The 20,304-nt window shown below is 42.0% G+C and overlaps 1 protein-coding gene across 1 annotated transcript in view; it reads right to left on the bottom strand.

Moving 5' to 3' along the window:
- Positions 1 to 20,304, bottom strand: part of ncanb (neurocan b) — a 377,055-nt gene that overhangs the window by 122,244 nt on the left and 234,507 nt on the right. The window lies entirely within an intron of this gene.

The following is a 20,304-nucleotide window of genomic DNA, read 5'->3' as shown; positions in this document are numbered from 1 at the left end:
TGGGTCCATGTTTCGCAGCCATAGAGAAGACTACTCAGTACCACAGTCCTGTACACCTGGACTTTTGTACTTAACCGTATGCCATGGTCAGACCAGAGGCGGTGTTGCAGCCAGACATAGGAGGGCTTCTTAAAGAAAAAATAACAGGTCTGTGAGAGCCAGAATTCTTGCTGGTTGGTAGAGGATCAAATACTTATTTCATGCAATAAAATGCAAATTAATTATTTAAAAATCATACAATGTGATTTTCTGTATTTTCTTTTTAGATTCTGTGTCACAGTTGAAGTGTGCCTATGATAAAATTACAGACCTCTCTATTCTTTGTAGGTGGAAAAACCTGCAAAATTGGCAGTGGATCAAATACTTATTTCCCCCACTGTACCTTAAGGCCCTGTCACACCAGAGGTTACAACCACCCTGTGACAAAAGGTGGCAGATATGCCAGTTGCTGCATTATAGAGTTACAAGAGTCATCACACATATTTTAAATGTGTTCAGGGTAAGCTCTGTGACCGACTTTCAGCCCACCACACATTGCTGACACCCATTTTTTCTGTGACAATAGAGCAAATGTGGCAGGCTGAAAATCAGTTTTACAGCATATTGTAAACATGTTCAAAATACATGTGGTGACTCCCAAGAGTCTAGAATTTTTTAATTCCTGTTGTAGACAATCTTTGCCATACAGCCAATCCCAGAGCCCAGAGAAAGTCACGTGTCTGTGTCTCTTTGCCCGCCATCGCAACAGGCTGCATTCAGAGCACACCATCACTCTGTTCAAGAGTCAGATTGATACACACTGTCAATAAACCCTCATAAATGCTTAACCCTCTGAGGTTGATGGACACCACTGCACATCCAACTCATGTGTCTATTAATGAATCTGTGATGAAACATCACAGAGGCTCGATTTGACCACTTCCTGAAACTACAGCGTGTTACTTTCACCTCCAGCCAAAGACTTTGGTAAACTAATTTCTTGCACCAAAACAGTTCATCCACATGAGTAAAGTTGCATTTTCAATAGAGATTTGAAGAATTTTCTAAAAATGCATTTTTTTTTTCCAAATTAAAAGCCAACATATTCTGAAAACTGAGATTGCAGTGAACATTTTGATAACCGACACATGGACATGATACTTTTAAAAAATGCACAAAGGGGGAATAAGTGAAAGAATGGTAAAAATCAAGAAAATATTCATGGACCCAGAGGGTTAATATAAAACACACATTTAGTCAGCAGCGAATGAACCTTCAGGAAACTGGAAAATATTGTATATTTTCTCCTTTTCCTTGCATGATCAGAACACCTCTGCAAGTAGGACAAGATGTGCACCAGCAGCCCGTCTCCGTCCAAGGCTCAGAGTGCTCACCTGAACCAGACAAACAGGATGTTGTAGGTGCATTGTGGGTGCACCTGGCATGGTCCAGACTATGACACATATCTGTGAAACAAATATGTTGGGGTGCATCATAGAAAAACTGTCAGGTGAGTTTGTGTGTTGCATTGTGTGTCCTTCTATACACCAAGCTGTTGAACTCCCATTTTGCTGCAGATTTTTATAGCACATATTGTACTTCCACTGAAAAAAGGCCACACGATTCAGCACCGTGGACAGCTCCCGCAGGAGTGAAGGCAAAAAGGATGATAGTCTTATAAATTTGAGCCTTCACACACCAATGTTGCCGCCATGTGCACATGTGTGCATCAGTAGTGGTGGCAAAAGAGTTTTATATATGAGACTGCAACTTTTTTCCCAACCCACAAAGTCAATGACCATATTCTTGAGGAGGCAGAAACAGAGACTGTCAGCAACTCTCCTAAACCGCAGACTTATCTAATCTCTGTGCACTGGTGCTTTAGCCTGTTGCCTAACCTGTCACAGCTTAATGTCAGATGCCTTTCATTTGTCTTCTCTTATCAGTGTCTTTCTCTAGGCGTGGTAATCTACACACAGTCTCTCTCCCATCACAGCCACTAAAACTTTTAAAGCTTACAGAGGTGTAAGGGGAGCATGTCCTCGTGAGTCTCATTCATGCATGGTCACTCAGTTCAAAATCATTTATACAGATCAAAATCATAGCATATCTGAAAGTGCTGTACATGAGTAAAGTCAAGATCTTACTCAACCCATGAGCAAGTACTTTGGTGTGAGTGGTAAGAAAAAAACTCTCAGCTTTTCCTGATTATAGGAAGAAGAGTTTCCTCCGCAGGATGGCTGGGTGCTCCCTTAGAGCTAGGGTGAGGAGCTCGGTCACTCGGGAGGAGCTCAGAGTCGAGCCGCTGCTCCTCCACTTTGAAAGAAGCCAGCTGAGGTGGCTCGGGCATCTTTTCTGGATGCCCCCTGGACGCCTCGCTGGAGAGGTGTTCTGGGCACGTCCCATCGAGAGGAAGCCCCAGGGAAGACCCAGGACACGCTGGAGGGACTACGTCTCTCGGCTGGCTTGGGAATGCCTCGGGGTTCCCCCAGAGGAGCTGGGGGAGGTGTGTGTGGATCAGGAGGTCTGGGTGGCTTTGCTTGAGCTGCTGCCCCCGCGACCCGACTCCAGATAAAGCGGAAGAAGATGGATGGATGGATGGATGGATGGATGGAAGGAAGACGCCTCAAGCAGTCCAAACTCAGTGGGGGTGACCTTCTACCATGGTCATACAAACAAGACAAAACAAAAAAATATGACAAAAGTTGGACAGAAGACACAATGACAAAAATGTCACAACTAAATAACAATATATGGTCCAATGTTCACACCAATGGGCTCCCTGCCAAAATGACATTGTGCAGACCATAGTCTCAGTGACATAGACTGCATCTATAAGTCAGTCACTGCATTGAGGCCAAGGCATGCTATTCAACCTAAACAAGGCAGGAGACCTCTGATACTTCACTCAAACCCAGATGCACCTCCAATTTCCTGAAAGATGTTCCACCATCCAGCAAACCAAGCTCCCAAGCTCCAATACAGCTTTACATACATAATGATGCAAGTTCACACTCACTCATACACAAGACAACCATGAGTCTACCCCACACCCATTCCACTGCCTGCATTATTTCCTACACAAAATTGCCCAAACTAGACCCAGACTGTCTTGTCCGGTCATTCCACAGCAGCCGAACCCCATGTACATCAACAGATATTAAGAACTCCTTGCTGTAGATAAATGAGCCATGCTGTGCTGTTATTATTTCCATATTTGAATTATTAATTTAACTGAATGCCAAAGGATATGTAACACTAAAGTAAACTCTGGAACTGATTTGTCTCTGAAATAACAAGCAAAACTCTCTCTCACACACACACAAACACACACACCTGGCAATGAAACAGCAGCCAATTATTTTTGGTGTTATAAAAATTGTTGCCCACACATAAAATGTACTGCGACTCCTACACTGCTCACTCATTACCCTCAATAATAGAGAACAGTCTACAATATGAGGTCATATTCTTATTTTCTTTGAATCTAATATGCTGTGATGGAAAGCCAACACAATAAAATCACCAAATATATACAGACTTAACTTTATTTCAAGTTTGCTGTATACATCTCAATATATTGTCTGTCGTGGCTGTTTTTAAGTGCTTGAGAAGAGTATTGTGTTGATTTATTGCGTGCGCGCACACACACACACACACACACACACACACACACACACACACACACACACACACACACACACACACACACACACACACACACACACACACACACACACACACACACACACACACACACACAAAATATACGTATGCAAGCAGCCAAGCTGAAAATGGAAGGTGACCAAAGGCAATCTCATTATAACATCCATTCACACAAGCATTGTGTTGGTTGACTCACACATACTCAGCCATTTGACACCCAGCAACTACTGTGTAATAACAGTACACAGTACACAGTACACAGTACACACACACACACACACACACACACACACACACACACACACACACACACACACACACACACACACACACACACATTTTTTCTTGAAAAATAAATGCCAAACAGCTTTCTGATCAATTACAAAGAAGCCCTTTGAACTGGTAAATGCCATCTGGAGACTTCACATTTGACAGACTGGCGTGAAGGCACAGTATTAATGCACAAGAAGAGCTACCAAAGAAAATACACATCCATGTGCAAGCAAGTCACAGAAGGATTGGGAGTGTGTTAGTGTTTGAATGTGTGTTAATCTATCTTTGAGGCACATTCTCAGAATGACACTATCTAACACACGATCAGGGCACCAGTGCTCCTTCTTATCAACCAGCACCAGTGACAGATCTGGTCACCCTTTTTATATCTGCCTAATTGCCTCCAAACCACAACTGACATTATGTAAAAAACAATTTGACATGACATCTTGACAAATGGAAGCTTTGAAATGGAAATGTTTGTCACACAAAGGTTTCTGCTGAAAGGCCTTTTGTATTTGTCATCTTTCACTGTGCAAGACCCTGGATGATTGACTTTCTTTAGCTAGCTGAGGGGCATTGACATTTCCATCCCACAAAAATGGATACTTTTGTATTGAACTGCCACATGCCCACTAAATGGACCATGTTATTATGCGTCAATAATTCCAAATTTGGTGTGTACCACAGAATTTGCAAAATACAGGCATACAATTAAAGCAGATGTCTAGGGATCGCCAAGGAGGTTATCCTTTTACGATACGATACAATACACTTTATTGTCCCCTCAGGGAAATTTGTCTTGGACTCATGCTAGTGCCTTTACAAAAGGAAAACAAACAGATACAAGTAAAAACACAACCACATCCATAACAAATTAACATGACAGGAAGTCAGGAGAAACACCATAAGTATTGCACAATTCCAATTTTAGACATTATTGTTTAGCAATTTGATGGACATGGGGACGAATGAATTTTTGAGTCTATTCAGTCTGCTCTGAGGGACTCTATACCTTCTCCCAGAGGGAAGGAGAGTATACTCTGTGTGAAGGACATGAGCTGAATCCATCAATATCCTCTGAGCTACTTTCAAGACAGACTCTTCATAGAGTGAGCTGAGGGACTGATATTGTTTCTTTCCAATTATCTTCATTGCATTATCAATTTGTCTGTTAAGTTTTGTTTTAAGTTGTACCTAGAGGTTGCCGTACCAGGCAGTCATGCCATATCTGACTAGGCTCTCTAGCACTGCCTGGTAAAACAACAACATTATTTTTTGATTGACACCATTTTGATACTGTCTACTTAATCAGAAGAATTTCTCAAAAGAGCAAGCATCAATTTCAATTAACTAGGTGAAGAGGTTGACCTTAGGTCAAGGTAGAGTTGGAATTTTGGTGTGAATCTTGGTTAGAGGGTGTCTCTTGCTTTGAATAATTTATTTTTAATCTTTGATCCTGAATCCTCTTGTCCTAATCTTGCCTTTGCCTCTTGATCCTGTCTCCTCTGGTTCTACACAAGGGGCATATCATACCTTTGATCTTTGACAATGATTCCTGATCTTGAACTTGCCTTTGTACCTTGATCCATACTCTTCTGATAATTTACAAGGGACAGTTCCAGTGTTTTATTTTTGAGCTTAATTCCTGTGATCGTGAATGTGCCTTTATTCTTTCATCCTGAACAAGGGTCTGCCTTTGATCTTTTATCCCGATTCCTGTGATCTGATCCTTGATTGTGAATCCTTAGATCCTGATCAAGGGAGAGAACCTGACTTTGATCTTTTGTCCTGAATCATGTAAACATGAACCTGCCTTTGATCTTGACTGTTTTGATCCGTATGGAGGGGACTGCCCTACCTTTAATCAGCTGTTTCTCAACACTAACTTTAATTGAAATCCATTTTTGTCCTTTTGAGATATTATGTTAACTGACTGACTGACAGACACACAGGTCAATGCTCGTTCTAACAGTTAAAGCTTATTTTGGAATTAGGTGAATCCAAAAGTATGAAAGCCATTTAAAGTGACATAGCTAATACTGCTTGGACAGAAAGAATGTATTTAATTATAACTCAAACCATAAGTCTGTGTGTGTGTGTGTGTGTGGTGTGTGCTCACTGCGTGTGCACAGAGCTCAGTGGCGTTAAATGTTGCACATCATGTGCTGCTGCTTTTATTTTTCATTTTATCATGGATTTGTAATTTCTGAATAACCTGGTGCTTTCCAGCCTCTCACACAGACAATATGCGACTGGCGAGTGTGTGACATGTCAGTAACGTGTACGGGGTGACTGCATGATGAGTGAAGTTGAGTGGTGAGTGTTTTGAACATGCTCCTGGTGAGTGCTAGAAACTGGGTGGAGATGTGTGATGTGTTTTTGGTGGAAAGCTATGAGTTCGGCGGTGAGTGCTACACGTGCCTCTAAATGGCACAACACACCATCTGTGTGGGAGAAGCCTAAGAGTATGTTTATGAACGGTATAGTGATGTAGCCTGCAGAGTTGTTGAATGACATTCACAACCATCTTTCTATAAAATCAGTTTTGTTCACAGGTGTTGGATTTGTGATAACGGCACTGAGATTAATGGCATTGCACCCTATGTTGCAGTATTCCTATCCTGGAGATAAACAATCAGTTTAAAGTGACTGAGGAGTTGTTACACAGCACATCTATTACTTGGGCTGTATTTTAACATTTCAATTAAGCATTCTGTCTTGCAGTAACACAGAGTACTTGGAGTGGTTATAAATGCTGCTTGCACGAATATAAAAAACTGTTATTTTGTTTTTTTTTATGAAGAGGACATTGTGCATCTCAGTGTCCCTCTTCACTGCCTGTCCATATTTATCCAGTCATGGTGAAATGCATTAATTACATCCTATTCAGGGGCTTGCAGCATTGCCAACTTTCATTACCAATGCTGTACCTTTCTGGAGAAAATTCAAGCAGAATTTGTTCATGTATGCTTTAAGTACACTGGGATAGTCCTACCAGAGTTGTAGCATCCAGACCAGTTTGTTTCTGCAGTTTCTACTTGTGTTAACAGATTAAATCAATGTCATTTCTATAGCACTTTTCCACCTGCTACAGATGCCATAGAAGAGGCCCAACTGTACACCTGGCAGCAAGCAACTTGAGGATTAAGGACCTTTCTCAGGGGCCCCTCAGTGAGGATCTTGTCTGACAGAGAATAGAAACCTCTGGTCTCGCTTACTTCCAGCCATCACTTGTAGAACTATGAATTCATGATGAAACTCCAGATTTAAATCAGTAGTGGAAGAAGGTAGACTGAGTGAATTTTACATTTCTGTCAGCAGAGTTTGTTCTGAGATGGCCTTAAATTAGTACTGTATTTTAGTGTTGGTTGCTAACTTATTTTTATGTGGTCAGTGCTTACTGTGAGCTACAAATTAATCTGACACTCTCTGATCTCTACACTCCAACTTTGGAAAAGCAAAAATGAAAACAGAAAGGATGGTTCAATATCTGTGAGATCTACCCTCCGCCATCCCGATTCTGTAAAATCCATTAAATCAGAACATGTGTCTGCTGGAAGGCACGTGTGTATCCTGCAATTTTTTCAGCTGTGAACTTCAATAAAATAACTTGGTCGATGCTCACATTCTGGTCAGTCTCAGTGTCCACTGCAGAAATCAAAAATATGTCCACAGCTGTTCTGACAGGTGCCTAGGAGCAGAAGATCAACTAAACACTTAAATGTTTATATTATTGTGAATTTATGATATCACCTTACCAATATGTGAGCCCCTGAGAACTAAAGTAGGTCATTTCACATGTAGGTCATTTTAAGATAAAGTTGTGTGTGTGTGTGGGGGGGGGGGGGGGAGCAGGAAGTGATACATTTTTGGATATCAAAGTGGAAACCACGACAACTTCTATGGAGTTTTAAAGTGTAGAATAATGTAATTATGGTGATATTGCAAAGGCCATGAAACAGATGAGGGTAGGGACAGCTCCAGTGATCTGTACCACTGGAACTGAGCTCCTCCAGGTGGGTGGAGATACTGTTCTCCTGGCAGTGCAAACATTTTGTTTCAATCTGGGAAAAAGCTGTCATCCTTACAGGCTAGAAGATAGGACTTGTCCCACTCTGGAAAGAAAAGGGAGATCGCATGGACTGCAACAACCGCAGGGCTATTACACTATTCTCTGTGCCAGGAAAGGTGCTTGCAAGGATTGTTATTGACAGGATTCAGTTGCATCTACACCTATGGTGTAGTCTAGCACCCATTTAGTCAACCGCTGACCACATCCTATCACGAGATGGGTAAGATTAGACCTTGGAGTGACTTATGTTGTGGTTTGGCACTATATAAATAAACTGAACTGAATTACTCATGAATGCAAGCAGTGCTTTCTTTGCAACCTATGTTGATTTTCACAGTATTTGGTTCCGTTGAGCTGCTCTCAGGGACATCTGAGAATTTATGGGGTCCTCAAGAATTTGTTAAACATTCGAGTGGTGTATGGAGTGGGGGCATGCATCTATCTATCTCAAATGCCAAGGACCTAGAGACATGGATCTCACTGCCGAGATAAGCGTCTCTACAAGTTTGATACTTTCACCACACTGAAAAAAAGGTGCATTGGATGATTTAAATATGTGCATTGGTTGCACATGATCAGGATGTGTCCAAATAACATCATTTTCTTATAACTCTAATTGAGAGACTGTGCATTCACCCCACCCCTCCCGGCTCACAGTTATTGCACACTACTGTACACATCTATAGGTCACAGTGTCACAGTAATTTTCAACATGTTTAAAGTGTTTGTGATTGGTTCCGACGTTCTCTGAGCATCAGTTACACACTATGACATGCTCCGACTGGGTATCCCATTGTATTTTTAGTGACTATAGTAAACAATTGGGTGCTAAAAATAAGTAATGGGAGACCATCATGTTCTATGACCATCGCAAACCCAGACATGCTGTTTTCCTCACTCAGCTTCTCAAGTGCTGCAAACAGTGTATCCACTTATTCCACAAAGATCACAGCATCATCTGCAAAGTCAAGGTCACTAAATCTTTCCTCACAGAGAAAGACACCTAAGCCGCTGGTTTCCACAATACCACTAAGAACATGGACCATACAAGTATTGAATAACATAGGAGCTAGAACACATCCCTGATGAATGCAAGTACTCAAAAATTTGGATTTCTGATACTGACATAAACATAATTAACCCTCAAGCGAATGACTAGGGTTATTTACGACCCCAGGCATACATGTTTGTGCACCATTCCTCCAATTCAAACGGGAAAATGGTTTCTTACAATGAATTTGTCAAACAATTTGTCCCGCATACGTTCATAGAATTTTGTAAGGATCAGCCAATCCATGTGGCAACTATAATCCACACTTGTGCGGGGTCACTTATGACCCCGTGGAGATCTATGAGATGTTCAACATTCTGGCTTCAAATGGTATTATTATTTGCCAACTCTAATCATTATATTTTACTGTTTAGCAGGGATGACTGGCCAACAGACCTTTACAGCTGCACAAGGACTAAGACTGATTCTTGATGCCCAGATTGAAAGCAAAAATAGTTCCATTGATGGAGATGAGTCAGCATCAGACAGTGAAGATCGTACCTCTGAGATGTCAGACCACCCTGATATAGAATCGCTTTGGAATATTGTGATGCTATAACTGTCCTACCACACTGTACTGTACATTGTATTGTACTCTTTGTAATTTTTATGATTTATTGTTTTCATTTTTGATGCAAAGAAATAAAATGTAAGGAAATAAAGGTAACATGCATTTTTCATGATGTAACAGACAAGGGAATTGGTGTGTGTTTTTTGCCTACTTTTTGGTGAAATGGATATCCAATTCTATACCTTACAACATTATATGATGGACAACTATATTAGGGAGTGTATGAAATATGATAAAACAATCATTTATATAGATGTATTTCAACATGAAGTCAATGGGGTCATAAATTACCCCATTGACTTCATGGGGTCATTGGCGGGACCAAATGGGGTCATAAATGACCTCTAGCTCGGTCGCTTGAGGGTTAAATATATTTGAACTACTTAATTTTAAGTTCGTTATATGGGCATATTTGCAAACATGTCCAGTCTAATGTGCATGTCTTGCCTTTTACTTCTGACTAAATATGGCACAAATGTCTGTCATTATTTTTGTGCTTTTCCATAGTTTTTGTGTACTGTGGTGTCAGCTTTGTTTGGAAGTGGGTGGATTACAAGACCATAACCATCAGAGAGCGATGAGAAAACAGATGCCGCAGCAGTGCTGAAAAAGCCACAGACTTTCTGCTGCATACCAGTGAATTCACTGCCACACTGATCAAGCCATCAGAGGATCCACTGTCTGTGGGACAGTCTCAGCTGTGGATACACAGAAAGATGCTTCATCTCATTTATTTGGCCAACACGTTAGGATGAACAGGGATCGCCAGCCCCTGATGCTTTTTCAGCTCAGTGCCCAGACGATGTAGTGAGAGCAGAGTGCAGGCAGCGATCCAAATTGTTGAGGTTTACCACATTTTTTAGCGCGCCGAAGGGGAGAACGCGAAGTGCACCTAAACCAGCTCTGTGTTTCAACACTTGCACCGTGACATAAAATACAAAAACAGTCATCTTAGCTTACACGTTGCCACATGACCATTTGTGAGCATGCACATGTGTGCCTGCAGCATGTTTCAAACATGTTGTGGCCGACAGCACCGCTGCTACATTCATAACAGACCGGGAAAATGTAATGAGGCAAAGTGTCACAACATCGCACATCGCTCCACTAGCCTTCGTTTGTGACGTTTGTGACTGTGTGTTGGCTGGCTCTGTCTTCAGTGTCTGTTTATATTTTGCGTGGGAGAAGAGAAGTGGCCAAGAAAAAGGAAGCCAGGAAAAGGAGATGCCAAGCAAGTCTGTCACAGTGCCGCCATATAGCCCCACTCTCTATTTCTGTCTCTCCACAGATTGTATTGTGATGGCAGAACGTACAGAACTCATCCAGAGAAGCAAACCTGAATTTTCTGATATGAACTTATATTGATTTTAAATTAATAGATCCATGACAACATCAATATGACCCCTGAATCAATCTAAATGTACTATGAACAGGTCAATGTTTCATTCATTCATTAATTCATTCTCTGCCATTTATCCAGGTCCGAGTTGCAGTGGTTGTAGACCGAGCATTCACCCTGCACTTCCCTGTCCAGGGCCAAGTCCTCTACCTCTTCCTGGGGAATCCAGAGGCATTCCCAAGCCAGATAGGAGATATAATCCCTCCAGCATGTTCCAGTTCTTTCCCAGGGCCTTCTCCTAGTTGGATGTATCTAGAAGACCTCCCCAGGGAGATAGCCAGGGGGCATCCTTACCAGATGCTCAAACCATTTCAAGTGGCTTCTTTCAATGCGAAGAAGCAGAGGCTCTACTCAGAGTCCCCCCTGAATAGTAGAGCTTTTCAACCTGTCCAAGAGTGTAACCCCAGATACCCGACGGAGCAAACTCACCGGTAAACTGAGAGTCTCACCTTCTGGATCAGCTCTTTCTTCACCTCGACGGTCCAGTACAGCATCTGTAAAACTTCAGACACTGTCCCAATCAGTCTATTGATCATATGCTCCAACTTACCCCTACTTATGAACAAGAGTCTGAGATACTTGAACTCCTCTACTTGGGGCAATACGTCTCCCCAGACCTAGAGGGTGCTGATTCTCATTCCAGTTGCTTCACACTTGGTCTCAAACCTGCTCAGTGCAAGTCGGAGGTCACTGCCTGATGAAGACACGTCATCCGCAAGCAACAGACATGCTTCAATGGTTCAATTTTAACATTATGAATCAGCTGATTGGGCAGCATGGTGACTTAGTGGTTAGCACTGTTGCCTCACAGCGAGAAGGTCATGGGTTTGATTCCCACCTGTGTGCTTTCTGTGTGGAGTTTGCATGTTCTCCCCATATTTGTGTGGCCCTGCGCCAGACTGGAGTCCTGTCCAGGGTGTACCCCGCCTTGTGCTCTGTGACTGCTGGGATAGGCTCCAGCACCCCACGACCCTTAACTGGACTAAGCGGTTGAAGATAAGTGTGTGTGTGTGTGTATCGGTTGAGTTAATCTTCTTTCATTACTTCCGCATCTTCAAACGCTCATAAAAGTTCAGAGGTCAACACAAGGCTCATGCACGAGTTGTAAAAGAAAAGTTTTTTTTTGTGTGAGGACAAACAAAATCAACATGTAAAATAGTGGTAAGTAGGATAACTGATGAATGTACACGTTTGACCTTTACATAAAGTTCACAGTTTTGTAATATGTTGTAGTGGTTCTGAAAGGGAAAAATTATGCTATGCTATTTATGTTATGCTAATAATAGCTGCTTTCTTCTTCTGGGCTTCAACTCTGCTGTGCTTCCTGTTGCTGTATGTGGTGCTGCCCCCCAGTGGTGAACAAAAGGCACTAGTGCACATTAAGAACAACCTGAAGAGGGTCCATAGTTTGTCATGAAATATGTATATTAAGATAAGCAATGTCACATTAGCCTTATTATAATTTATGGATGCCACGGAAATTGAAAGTCTACATTAAACAAAGAACTGTATCAGACTGCATCGTATGAAATCACATTGGTTCAAATCGTTCCATAATAGAACAAAGAACTGTATCAGACTGCATCGTATGAAATCACATTGGTTCAAATCGTTCCATAATAGAACAAAGAACTGTATCAGATTGCATCGTATGAAATCACATTGGTTCAAATCGTTCCATAATAGAAATTCCAAAACTGTATCATAGCCTACATGCCTAGATATAAATCCTGTTGTTTTATAAAGGGAGAGATGCACACCTCACAAATTTTCCTTTTTTTTTCCACTTTTCTTCCTCACAGTAACTGTACTTCCCTTTACCTCACCTTCTCTGCTTTTTTGTTATCTCTTCCTTCTAAGTCTCTTCACCTATTTTCTCTTACTCCCTCTGGAAATCTCTAAATGTACGTTTGTCCTCCATTGCCCTCTGGGTCCTATCAGGCTAATTTTTTTTGAGTCGGGAGTGTTTGCACGGCGTTCCTTTAGGGTGCCTGGTGTTAAACAGCTATAGCGGTCTCTGTGGGACGTCATCTGCCCTAGACACCCAAGGTTTAATCCCTAATAGACTTTGTCACCTCCTTCACAATTGGTTCCATTCCTCAGTCTTATAATTGTTTGACTTTTCTCTATTGGACATTAAATGCCTTCTTTTTCTTTCTTCCTCCCAGTTGTATGCCTTTCTTTTGTTTACTTCATTGATTTCCTTCCTCTTTTTTCTGCCTTCATTTCTTTACCTCTTTTTGTCTTCCATTTTTGTATTCTCCCCATGCACCTTTGATCCTTGCTTCCATTTAATTTGGTCATTACTTGCGTAAGCGTGCACACTTAAGAAATATAACAAGTCTACTCTAAAAGTAGAGCGCATCCCTTGAGGAATGAATGACGGGTTATTCTCTGCCTCCTGTCACTATTTTTGACATACTTAAAGAGAACATAGTAGCCTGGAATTATCTATTTTTTTCATTTGTGCTATCAAAATCAATTAATCACTGATGGCGAAATTGCATAAGAATATGTTTTTGAATGGAAGTAGTGCAGAAATGAAATCTATTAATCTATTTTTGTAAGAAAAATGCCCCTGATTCTATGAATACCCTTAAGGAGGAATAATTATTATTATTACTGTTACATACTTTTTATATTTGTACTTGACAGTCAGTCATACACAAATCAAGTCCAGTACTGACACTGTACAAGTTCAGGTCTATTTTCAAAAGCACACTGAAACAAAAAACATGTTTGTGAGGTTTGAGTCTTCTAAGTCCGTTATTGGTCCTGAAGCCTGTTGGCATTCTCTTCAGAGTCCACAGCATGCAGCCGATGAGAGTTACCAGTCTGACACAGGTTACTTCCCCAATAAACGTGGGTACTCATTTACAGCTCGGTGGAGAGAGACAATGCAGATGAAGTTTCTTGTCCAGGAACACACACAGCTAGTGTGACTGAGAATCAAACCCAGGTCTATATATTGGAAATTTTACTCCTATCCCACTAACCCATTTGTCAAAGGTGATTTTGGCAAACTGTTCGCATCTCTTCATTTTAATGTTTTGTTGCTCAGCTTTATGTCTTATGGATTTTATCACACCATATGTGCCAACCTGTTTATTATAATCTCGGGATGTAAGCTTGCTTTGTGGTCCGAGGGTTAAGAAGAGGTCACCAGGCTATGAAGGTTTTGCTTATCTTGCTCCTACTTTCTGGAATGGCCTACTTATGGATAGCTCCTTCAGTAATGACTGCTGCACCCTCAGTGCAAAACAGAACGTCCTCCACAGGTCATTTAGTCCAACTGCGGTTAGACTGTATAATACCTCATAATGTGTATTTTTAACACTATACCCACTTACTGATTTGGCACTGTTTACCACCACTTTTTTGAGCTTTATTACATGCACATCTGTGCAATAATGTTACTACATCTATACATATTTACTTATATTCTATTTTTACGTAGTCTGTTCACACAAGTATTTATGCATTCACCAGCAAACACTAATATACTTTAGTCACCATTCTTTAATGTAAATATTATATTCTTTTCTTTATGTAAGACTGTTAGACTTTTGCTGCTACAACAAGTGATTTTCAGTGTCGTGGGATCAATAGAGTTTATCTTTTCTTATATTTTTAGGGGTCTAAACTTCAATCGAAACATTTAAGGTCAGTTTTAAAACTTATACCTTTCCAGGAGAAGGAAGCTCCATATCTGTAGGGTCCAGGGTCCTCATGTACAAAGACTTGCATGGGTTTCCTACTGAAATATGGAGTACACGAAAACCCAGAAACTGTTGTATGCTCAAAAATATCCAGATGTTTCAAAGTGTGTGTATGCATGGATCCAAACACATTCCGTTTGTACATCCAATCAATGTGGACTTGAGTGCACATGCAGGCATACCAAACTCCTCCCTTTCCACGCCTTATTTAAGCATGCAAATTCATGTAAATAGGCCCTGGGAGCTGGGAATCCCCACTCCATCAGATCAGTCAACACGGACACAGAAAAGAAATTATACCGAGTGTGAGCTACAGATGATGGAAATGAAGTGGAGACATGCAGGGATAGATTATTTGGTACTCTGTCAAATGGAATAAACATGAAATGGAAGAAAAGTTAGTGGGAGTGTGTGTGCTTGTGAGGGCATAAATGCTGTGGGCTCAGAGCAGTGCGCGCACACACTGAAGTAAAAAAAAGAGGTGCGCTGCAGCTGGCAGTGAGTGACATTCATAACTCTACACACACGTTTACTGACAAATACTGAACACAGGGAGACAATCGGGGCCTGCTAAGAAGCTCTGCAGCTCTAGTTTCGCAATAACAAAAAACCCATTTATAATAATAACAAAAAACATGTTTGAATGCGTACATGCCCAAATGTGCCCGCACTGGTTTTCATTCAGAACAATTATACAAATAAACTATTTACATACCAAGCAGCCACCCATCACACACCGTGCCAGCCTCTAGCCTGTAACCAACCCAACCCAATGCATTTGTGCATCACATATGATTTGAACACTGAATGAATGAAAATGTTTCCTATTAACAAAAACAAATTCATCACGTGATGGCACCTTTATAGTAATATGTGTGCAGTCAATAGCTCCGATTACATTAGGGAAACCAGCTCTCGCTGTAAATTGTGCTTTAATGTCGGAATGTAATGTATCCGGATGACATTCAGATGATTGCATTCCACACAGCTGTCATGGCTCAGTTCAAGGTTGACTGGTACACTCATGACTGATCAGCCAGCTCCCGCTGGAATGGCCCTGTTGCCCAGCGTGGTCAACACTTGTGTGGGCACAGACAACCCCTGGCTCCTGCCTGTATTGTACTCTAGGGCTGCCACAGTTCTGTACATAATGCCAGTAACAGTGGTCTTGGTAATCAAAATCAGCTTATGAGCCAGTTACCATCATTTGCAAGTAAATCCTCGCGTTCCATTTATATATGCTCACCTCGGATTGCACCATTTGCAAGGTCCTCTAACACCGCTAATGTAGCCATTGTTAATGCCATTTTCCTCATCACTTTGCACATGCTTTTATATCCACCCATATAATTGCAAATATATGGGTGTGTTAATTGGTTAGAAGTGTGTCTCTGTTAATAGTGTGAAAACATGAAATCATCAGAGTGATGTGTACATCAGTGTCCCAGCATCGCCTCTACATGTTGCCAGTGGACCATCAGCTGTAGAAATGTGCATACGCCAGCCATAAACCTGGTGTGGGGCACTGCACATTTCCAGTCATTTCACTTTCAATACATCAGAACGTTAGCGTGGAGATGGACGTACACCATGTTTTTGTGCGTACGCGGCCTTTGTACATGAGGCCCTGGTGCTTTGTGTGCTACTGTATGGTTGTGAGCTGCCCCAGTGATTTAATCTGATGATTGGATGTCTGTGGTAATTGGTATCTTTGGAGGACTTTCAGTTACCTCTGGAATGACTCCACATTCCAAATCGAGTGTTATTGAATGAAGGAGCTCGTAATTCACTTGTCTGTACTTTATGTACACTCTTAATATAAATCCAATATATTTGATCTGCTGTTGTTGAAGACATTGCTTTGGGTCCTGGTGTGCAGGTGTTTTCCTGTCTTTATGTGAGCAGCATTTCTGGAACGCTGATAACGCCCCTGTGCGTAAAATCCACTTCCCGGTTTTCATGGGAAATCAATTTGTCCCGCTTCCTACGTGGCTGGCCTTTATATGCTTCACTTGCTCTTGCAGCTGTCACTGAGTGTATACACAGTCCGTGCCTCTACCCAGCAGTACAGCACGTGCACCCACATGCACTAAACCAACCGCATACATCTGCCCCAGACATACATATTCATTCACTGTACCCGATCCTTTAGCTGACGAGTAAATTACGAAGTAAAGCAGCAAAGATGAGGCAGCCGCGGGTGGCGAGTGTGTTTGTGTAAGTGTGAGAGGAGAGGGGGAGATATATAGAGAGAGAGACAGAAGTGTGTCCTTGCAACTTGGCCAGAAGCTCATTAATCTGCAGGTGTGTTTTTTTTTCCACAATGAAGAGATAGTGTGCATGCTGCACTCACATGCATGCACACAGAAAGAGCCCAGTAGTTCATTCTCATTCAACTCTACAGCACGTATGTCCTTTGTTTCTCTTTGTCCTGAAGAAGGTGTTCATATCGATTGAAAAGTGGAAAATGATGTCATCCAACCATTTCTTCTATCGTGTGAACAAGTTACCTGGATGTTGGTGCACACTTATTTTCCTTGTGCATTCATGGGACTGGAGTATTGTGGTGTTATTACAGACTGTATATGCGTATATACTGGATAAACTGTTTGTGATGTCATCCACAGGTTTCCTGAAGAGCAGCGTTGAAGCTCTAACTGTGAGGATCTGGAGATCACCGTGTTAAATGTTTAAATCATGGCTAGGTGGCAGGGTGGATTAGTGGTTAGCATTGTTGTCTCACAGCAAGAAGGTTGTGTGATCACTTCCCACCTAGTCTTTTCTGTGTCTAGTTTGCGTGTTCATGTGGGTTCCCTCAGGGTTCTATGGCTTTCTCCCACTTCCAAAACATGCAGGTTAGGTGAATTGGCAACTTTAAACTGATATAATTGTGCATGTGTCAGTGCGTTTGTCTGTCCAGGGTGAACCCCACCTCACACCCTATGATTGCTGGGATACTCTTCAGGACCCTGTGACCCTTGACTGGAGTAAGCTGGTATAGAAAATGAATGAATGATCCCCACCCCTGGGTAAAAAGGTATAGCATGGTTAGGACTGCCATGACCTGTGCAGGATAAATTAAGCCTGAATATGTGCTTCCCCGCCCCCAAGTTTCTAAACATGCAAAACAACCACTGACAGACTAACTTTGGTTCAGCTGTTTGTCACTCACTCACTCATTTTCAACTGCTTACTTCAATTAAGGGTCATGGGGGGCTGCAGCCTATCCCAGCAGTCATAGGGCGTGAGGCGGGGTTCACCCTGGACAGGACGCCAGTCTGTCACACGGCCACATATAGACAAACACATTGACACCTGCACACACACACACCTACACACAATTTAAAGTTTCCAATTCACCTAACCTGAATTTCTTTGGATGTGGGAGGAAGCCGTAGCACCCAGAGGGAACCCCCACAAACATGGGGAGAACATGCAAACTCCGCAGGTGGGAATGGATTCCATGACCTTCTTGCTCTGAGGCAACAGTGCTAATTATTAAGCCACCCTGCTGCCTGTTAAGCTGTTTGATTCACAAATACTTTTGTGGTGGTTTGCATCACAGATGGCTTAGGTGCAGGTATCCAAACATATGTCTGACATATTACCTTTGCAAGCACCCACACCATCAGTGCACATTATGTCACCAAGCTACCTGCTTATCTTAACTGGGAATGACAACAGTTGTGTTAGGGCCCCTTCACATATAGTACAAATGTGGCCGGATTGTGCATGAAGCAGAAATCGTATGCAGTTCTTGTAAAATCTGAGCTGCCTCTAACCTGTTGTACACCCATTGCTACAACTATCTGCACACACCAGCGGCTGAAAGAGAGTGTACGCTGTGAGAGCCCATTCGATCCCTCTCACGGCAGGTGTCGGCCGAATTCCAGGTGACACACACAAACATCTAACACTGCTCACTTGGCACTTAGAAAATGCGTGGCCATTTGCGCTGTTAACATGAATACTGTGAGCAGACAATCACTTTCAAGCTGACGCTGAAATTTGTCTAAGTGCCCCCACGACTGTGGAGTTGCCAAGTACACATTTGGCATGTCGGCTCCCCCACAACATGTGTTTTTCTCTTTTTAAAAAAATATGTTTATCTACGCTCCTGTTATAAGACAGTGATTGTAGTGCAGTGGTAAAGTTTCCATCTGGTAATCAGCTCTTTTGTAAATTGCAGGTTTGAATCCCATGGGTGGCATTTATTTTTCTTTTTGTTTTTCCACAGCAGCTGCGCGATATGGTTACACATGCTCCAACTGCTGCTTCATACTATGCCCTTATGCTCTGTTTTGTAAAACTTTGCAAAATCTTGTAACTGTTAGAATGGCCTAAGCAGTGGGTCACCCTTTGAGTCTGGTCTGCTTGAGGTTTATTCCTCAGATCCTCAGAGGGGAGTTTTTCCCTTACCACTCTCCCTATGTGCTTGCTCTAAGCGTTGGAAAAGTTAGACCTTACTTGACTGAAGCACCCTGAGGCAACTTTGTTGTGATTTGGCGCTACATAAAATTAAATAAGTTGAATTTTCCACGCAACCCCACTTCTCAGAAAATAACCTGGACACCTCCAAGATTTTGGAGTATACAGTGCTACACATAAATAATTTAGCCCACCAAAGAGACCTTATTTAAGAGGACATATGGTGTAGAAGTTACAGTCATGATTTAATTTACCACTTGATTTGTAGCACGGTGTAGCTGGTCATTGTTCTCAGCAATAGCAAACCAAGTTAGCCAGTATTACCAGCTGAGAACATATTACTTGATATTTCAAGCATTAAAAACAACACAGCACCTTGTCGAGACAGCGGTAGGGCAGCACTGTGTACACTGCTTATTAAATTGGAGACAAAAAAATGGATTCGTAACACATGAGAGCATGCACTGGTCTTGCATTTCATCACATCCACAACACCACGTAACTGTCTTGGGCCCTGGATGGCAACCACCCAAGCAGACAACCGGCTCATCCCCATATCTCTAAAATAACATGTATCTGCTGCAGCCAGGTGAAATGTGGGTGTCCCCTTTGCCTTCTCCAGCCACTGAGGCCAACACTTAGGCATAGAAATGTACCACATGGCCAAAATGACAAAACTGATGCTCCCTCCAAATGCAAGTGACACTCCTCATCGTAGTCTCTCTAAGTCTCTGCTTGTTTGGCACAAAGTCATTCCAGCGGTACCCAAGGATCCTCTGAAGAGACTTGCACAGATATGAGCATCCCTAAACACTTCTTTCTATTCAGTGACCTCATGACACCATAAACTCTTCTCAGGCGACCCTCAATCTCAAATGCCGAGGATCCAGAGACATAAAAGTCACTGCTGAGCTAAGTGAATGTCTCAGGGCTAAAAAACATTAGAAACTGAAACTTTCACTACTCTTGCTGCTGGGACAAGCTATATTAGAATGTGAAGTCAGAGTATGTGGTGTTCATATGAGTTGATGAGTTGGTATTTAAGACTCCAGGGGGTGCTCCTGAGGGGCGAAACTAGGAAATTACAAACTCCAAGTATAAATGGAATGCACCAATACTAGTGCTAACGGTGTTAAAATATAA

The sequence above is a fragment of the Thalassophryne amazonica genome, chromosome 10 (genome assembly GCF_902500255.1).
Source record: "Thalassophryne amazonica chromosome 10, fThaAma1.1, whole genome shotgun sequence".
NCBI lineage: Eukaryota > Metazoa > Chordata > Actinopteri > Batrachoidiformes > Batrachoididae > Thalassophryne > Thalassophryne amazonica.
Note: the sequence above shows the minus strand (reverse complement) of the source record. Positions and strands in the feature narration are given on the sequence as shown.